General features: G+C 47.9%; 1 pseudogene; it reads right to left on the bottom strand.

Moving 5' to 3' along the window:
• Nucleotides 1-4610: 4610 nt before the first annotated feature.
• Nucleotides 4611-4743, bottom strand: LOC141113031 (U2 spliceosomal RNA; annotated as a pseudogene).
• Between the last annotated feature and the right edge of the window lie 1689 nt (nucleotides 4744-6432).

Here is a 6432-nt window from a genome sequence, read left to right on the forward strand (position 1 = left end):
TTTCAAACTTTTTTTTGCATTGATACATGTCCCCTGGGGCAGGACCCGGGTCCACAAACCCTTTTTAGGACAATAACTTGCACATTAGCCTTTAAAATTAGCACTTTTGATTTCGAACGTTCGAGTCCCATAGACTTTAATGGGGTTCTAAAGTCTGAGCGAACTTTCGGTCCGTTCGCAGGTTCTGGTGCGAACCGAACCAGGGGGTGTTCGGCTCATCCCTACTCTCCATGATGACCATGGCCACTTAGGTCCAGATAGAACATTTAAGTTAGTCAGAGACTTATTTTATTGGCTGTCCATGAGGACTGAAGTGGAAAGCTACCGTCGCTCCTGCATCAAATGCATTCAGAGAAAGACTTTACCAGGCAGGGCAGCCCCAATCGGCCATCTACAGAGTCAGGGACCAATGGAGTTGGTGTGCATTGATTTCTTGTGCTTGGAACCTGACCTGAGTGGGCAGAATAGTGTCCTGGTTGTGACCGATCATTTTACTCGTTATGCTCAGGCTTTTCCCACTAGGGATCAACAAGCCAGTACTGTAGCAAAGACCCTAGTGGAGAAGTTCTTCACACATTATGGACTGCCTCAGCGTTTACACTTAGATCAGGGTCCAGATTTTGAGAGTAAGTTAATCCGAAGATTGTGTGAACTCTTGAGCATCAAAAAAGCCTGAACCACTCCTTTCCATCCCCAAGGAGACCCACAACCTGAACGTTTCAACCATACTCTGTTGAAAATGTTAGGAACCCTTCCTTTGGAGAAGAAACAATATTGGGGAGATCACATTGCTGCAGTGGTCCATGCTCACAATAGCACAGCGAATGACTCTACTGAATACTACCCCTACTGCATTGGTGGCTGGTGCTCAAAATTTATGGGGGGGCGCAAACAAACTGAAAAATTCTGAAAAAAACCCCATCAATTGCAGCCTCACTGTACCATCAAAAGCAGCCACTGTACCATCAAACACAGCCACTGTGCCCATCAATTGCTACCACTGTGCCATCAAATGCAGCCACTGTGCCCATTTGTCGCCACTGTGCCCATCAATTGCCACCACTGTGCCATCAAACACAGCCACTGTGCCCATAAATTGCCGCCACTGTACCATCAAAGGCAGCCACTGTGCAATCAAACGCAGACACTCTGCCATCAAATGCAGCCACTGTGCCATCAAACACAGCCACTGTGCCCATCAATCCAATTCCTGTCCCTTCACCCCTCAGATCAGTCCCAATTCCTGCCCCATCAGACCTCAAATCCTGGTATATAGCATGTCTCACAATCGTGGTATATAGCATTTCTCACAAATCCTGGTACATAGCATTTCTCATAATCCTGGTATATAGCATTTCTCACAAATCCTGGAATATAGCATGTCTCACAAAGCCTGGTATATAGCATGTCTCACAATCCTGGTATATAGCATTTTTCACAAAGCCTGGTATATAGCATTTCTTACAAATCCTGGTATATAGCATGTCTCACAAATCCTGGTATATAGCATTTCTCACAAATCCTGGTATATAGCATGTCTCACAAAGCCCGTTATATAGCATTTCTCACAAAGCCTGGTATATAGCATTTCTCACAAAGCCTGGTATATAGCATTTCTCACAAAGCCCGGTATATACAGTGGGGCAAAAAAGTATTTAGTCAGCCACCAATTGTGCAAGTTCTCCCACTTAAAAAGATGAGAGAGGCCTGTAATTGTCATCATAGGTATACCTCAACTATGAGAGACAAAATGTGGAAACAAATCCAGACAATCACATTGTCTGATTTTTGAAAGATTTTATTTGCAAATTATGGTGAAAAATAAGTATTTGGTCACCTACAAACAAGCAAGATTTCTGGCTCTCAGAGACCTGTATCTTCTTCTTTAAGAGGCTCCTCTGTCCTCCACTCATTACCTGTATTAATGGCACCTGTGTGAACTTGTTATCAGTATAAAAGACACCTGTCCACAACCTTAAACAGTCACACTCCAAACTTCACTATGGTGAAGACCAAAGAGCTGTCGAAGGACACCAGAAACAAAATTGTAGACCTGCACCAGGCTGGGAAGACTGAATCTGCAATAGACAAGCAGCTTGGTGTGAAGAAATCAACTGTGGGAGCAATAATTAGAAAATGGAAGACATACAAGACCACTGATAATCTCCCTTGATCTGGGGCTGCATGCAAGATCTCACCCCGTGGGGTTAAAATGATCTCAAGAACGGTGAGCAAAAATCCCAGAACCACACGGGGGGACCTAATGAATGACCTGCAGAGAGCTGAGACCAATGTAACAAAGGCTACCATCAGTAACACACTATGCCGCCAGGGACTCAGATGCCAGACGTGTCCCCCTGCTTAAGCCAGTACATGTCCGGGCCCATCTGATGTTTGGTAGAGAGCATTTGGATGATCCAGAAGAGGATTGGGAGAATGTCATATGGTCAGATTAAACCAAAGTAGAACTGTTTGGTAGAAACACAACTCGTCGTGTTTGGAGGAGAGAGAATGCTGAGTTGCAACCAAAGAACACCATACCTAGTGTGAAGCATGGGGGTGGCAACGTAATGCTTTGGGGCTGTTTCTCTGCAAAGGGAACAGGACGACTGATCTGTGTACATGAAAGAATGAATGGGGCCATGTATGTATGAGATTTTGAGTGCAAACCTCCTCCCATCAGCAAAGGCATTGAAGATGAAATGTGGCTGGGTCTTTCAGCATGACATCCTTTGATAGAGGATGACCTTGATCCACCTCCTGACACTACTGGGTGGGCCACTAATTTATTACTGGCCTGTCACAAAATTGATATGACTGCCTGACGATGTATATAATTTGCTTCTAGAAAACCCTTCTTTGGATCAGTTGCTGACTGTAACAGCTCCTGACCTATAACATAACTGTTTCCTTTTTTATTATACAGTAAAGTGATCTCACAGATTATGTTCTGTCTTCGGGGACCAAAGACTTTCAAGTGGGGGGAGGATGTAGCGATGGTGGACTATAAGTGTAATATTGTGTGCTCTTTCTATCATTCCTCATCTATATTTGTATCCCTTTAACGCTGGGCGCCAGTGACTGTCATCATATCTGTGAGCCCAACCCAATAGATTGTGGAACTAGTAATCTTTCTGACCGGCGATTCCACTGCATAACCATACACCGGGACTGCACATCTCAGGGATCCTTGCTACCATTTGAGGTGACTTCTGGGAAAGACTATAAAGGAGCCTGGATATTCACCTCACCGTCTCTTCTTCCTGGGCCTTGCCTGATGCACATCTCTCTGTGACTGGGAGAGAGAGGTTGCGGCCTACCACGCGGTGTTCAAGAGATTTCAGCCCGGCCTTGGAGGGCCTAAAACCTACTTGCTGTTTGACAGACATCTACACGGCACCAACTCAGCAGTTCGACACCACGTTCGTCCACCTTCCGCACCTGTGAGTCATTGCTGTTGGCTTAATTGACGGATGTCTCTTCCCGGGTCGCGGCTTGTAAGGCATCTAGTTCAGTACAGTCATTGGTGAGAGGGCAATTGCCCATCTTCTGCAATCTTTCCCTGGTTACTTTATTGGAACACTGTGTACAGACACTTTTTTTTTATTGAAAGCCTATGGCGTGCATAACACACCCAAACAACTTCACCCGGTGCATAAAAAATGTGCACACACATAAAGAGTGGTCACAAAAAAGTGCAACAGGTACACAGACGTGCCAATTCCCTGATCCCCCAGGGCATTAGGCTCCAGACGGGGACAAAGGTACTTACAATGGTCTATCTGGCCGAAACCAGACAGACCCTGTTCTCTGAAAGGTCTGCCGAGGCAGAACCCACCCAAGGTGGGGCTCCCCCGAAGGGAGACCCCATGAGTCAGGGCGGACGAAGCCATAAGGCCATGTCCACCCCTTCCCAAGACTTTCAGGGCAGGCTCGAGGACCCGTCCTTACTCGTCACACAGTGAGACAAACCTGAAAAAGATGTGACAAAACATAGGTTTCAATCAAAAAGAAAGAAAATAAATAAAAAGTGGGGAAGGGATAGTGGAGAGGAGAGTGAAAAAGGTGGCCATTGTGTAAAAAAATGACCAGGCCCTTCGGCCAGGAATAAAAAATTCCTCTGGTCCTAGCCAAAAGGCCCGGCCCAAGAGGCAGGTGCTAAAAAAAGCGTGTTCTAGTGCAGTGACCGTGGTGCCTCAAATCAAAGTGACTGCCACTCACAGTGATTCTATGGCACCCCTGGACTGCCACTCCAGGGGCACTACTCCATAGGCTTTCAAAACCAACCCTGGCCACCAGCCCAGTCCACAGCAGCCCCCACCCCAGGCAGAAAGGTATGGAGTTCTGGAAGCTTGGTGAGAGCACTTTACCATCAGGCTTCACCGTCGTTCCGTCCCTCCTACCTAATTACATTCGGGAAATACTAGCCGCTCCCCCGGTGGGAGAAAGGGGAGACAGCGTTCTCTCCCGAATAACTGTCTGGAGCTAGAGCTGCCCCAATCCAGGCCAGAAGGCCAGAGTCCCGACCCTCCGGTTCAGACCCCGTGGTTCTCCATCCCCATCAGAAGGCCTCCCTTTCGGCTACGAACCGTCCAGGTCACCTTTACTCCAGCAGGTTTTGCATAGCAACCGCCATCCCATCTCTATCTCGCCATAGATCAGGGACGGAAGCAAGCGCCACCTCCTGGAAACTGATAAGAACAGATACTACACTTGATCTTAGCCAAAAGGCCGAGAAGCGGACCCCATCCCAGTTCTGAATTGGCTGATGTTCCTTCCGCAACCAGCTGGCCGCTCAGGATTGGTGGTGCCATGGTGGAACTCGCGACCTAGACCGACCAGAACCAGGTGGAGGTCCCGGGTATCTTCCCCAGAGGGTCCACGTGAGTCTTAACTGCCAATTGCCACCCTCAAACATTGTTTTCCCCTCAGCTAACCCTTGCTGTATACCATATGACAAGGGGATCATGTGCCACTCTACAACCTCCTGGAGTTCTGATGCACTGACTATATCGCTCCTATCCCCTGGTGTAGGCTGCACGGGCCATGAGGAGGCTGTGCATCCTCCCTTTGCATATTTTGGAAGGACTTGCTCCTTAATATTTCTTCCTTCCCCGGGAGGATATGTGACGTTTCTCTCTAATGTTTAGTAAATAACTCATTCCCAATACCATGTCCGGATCCCCACCTAGTTGCCACTGCTCTGTTACTCCTTCCCCTCCCTCATCAGGACATTTAGAGGTCTTCGAGCCTTAATATTTTGGCTGCACAGTTTTCTCCCTTTCCCTGCAGCTACGGTCAGACTGAAATGTTTTCTGCTATTTTAAATGTATTGCTGCCGCCTGTTTGCTGCTGCTTTGACTGTAATATTGTTGTCTGTTGCCATGCAGTACAGTGGGAGCTGGCGTTCTTTACTCCATGGTCGTGATAGTGGCCTTGCTGTAGATTCGGTTGCCTCTCCTACCTTCCGCTTGTAGCGAGTGGGGGGTGACTCGGTCTAATGCCCCGTACACACGGTCGGACATTGATCGGACATTCCGACAACAAAATCCTAGGATTTTTTTCCGATGGATGTTGGCTCAAACTTGTTTTGCATACACATGGTCGCACAAAGTTGTCGGAATTTCCGATCGCCAAGAACGCGGCAACGTCAACCACGTACGATGAGACTAGAAAAGGCCATTTCAGAACCAAGCGCGGCACCCTTTGGGCTCCTTTTGCTAATCTCGTGTTAGTAAAAGTTTGATGAGAGACGATTCACGCTTTTTCAGACTCGTGGCTTTCAGATCGTTTTCTGCGGTTCAGTTTGTGGGTTTGTATCTGCTCTTCAGTGCGTGCAAGCAAGCTACGCGTGACTTGGATTAGTCATTGTGTTCTTGTTCGTTTGTTGCTGTTTTTCAGGTCGCTCTTCACAGGCCTTTCTTTTCTTCAGTGCGTTCTGTTACTTCATTCTGAGCAGCCGACCGTTTTCTAGCCATGTTGCGTATACGTACTCCTCGTAGAGTTCGTGCTATGCGGGGGCTTGGTGTTGGGGTCCTGACCTTGACACAAGTCCAGTCCATGAACAGGGTGGGGAGGAGTTCATGGACCAAGAATTGGTTGCTTCAGCAGGACCAGTTCTCTCATGTGCCTTTGCTCCGTGAGATCCGTGAGAATAATCCTGATGATTTCAGGAACTTTTGTCAGGATGACGGACCCCGTATTTCAACGTTTGTTGGCTTCGCTGACCCCCTATATCAGCAGGCAGGATACCTGCATGAGGCAAGCCATCACTCCGGAGCAGGGGCTCGTTGCTACCCTGCGGTACTTGGCGACGGGGAGAAGCCTGCAGGACTTGAATTTCTCGACAGGCATCTCCCCCCAGGCTCTGGGTATCATTATCCCAGAGACCTGTTCTGCCATCATCCAGGTCCTGCAGAAGGACTATATTAA

This window comes from Aquarana catesbeiana, linkage group LG11, assembly GCF_042186555.1.
Source record: "Aquarana catesbeiana isolate 2022-GZ linkage group LG11, ASM4218655v1, whole genome shotgun sequence".
NCBI classification, from domain to species: Eukaryota; Metazoa; Chordata; class Amphibia; order Anura; family Ranidae; genus Aquarana; species Aquarana catesbeiana.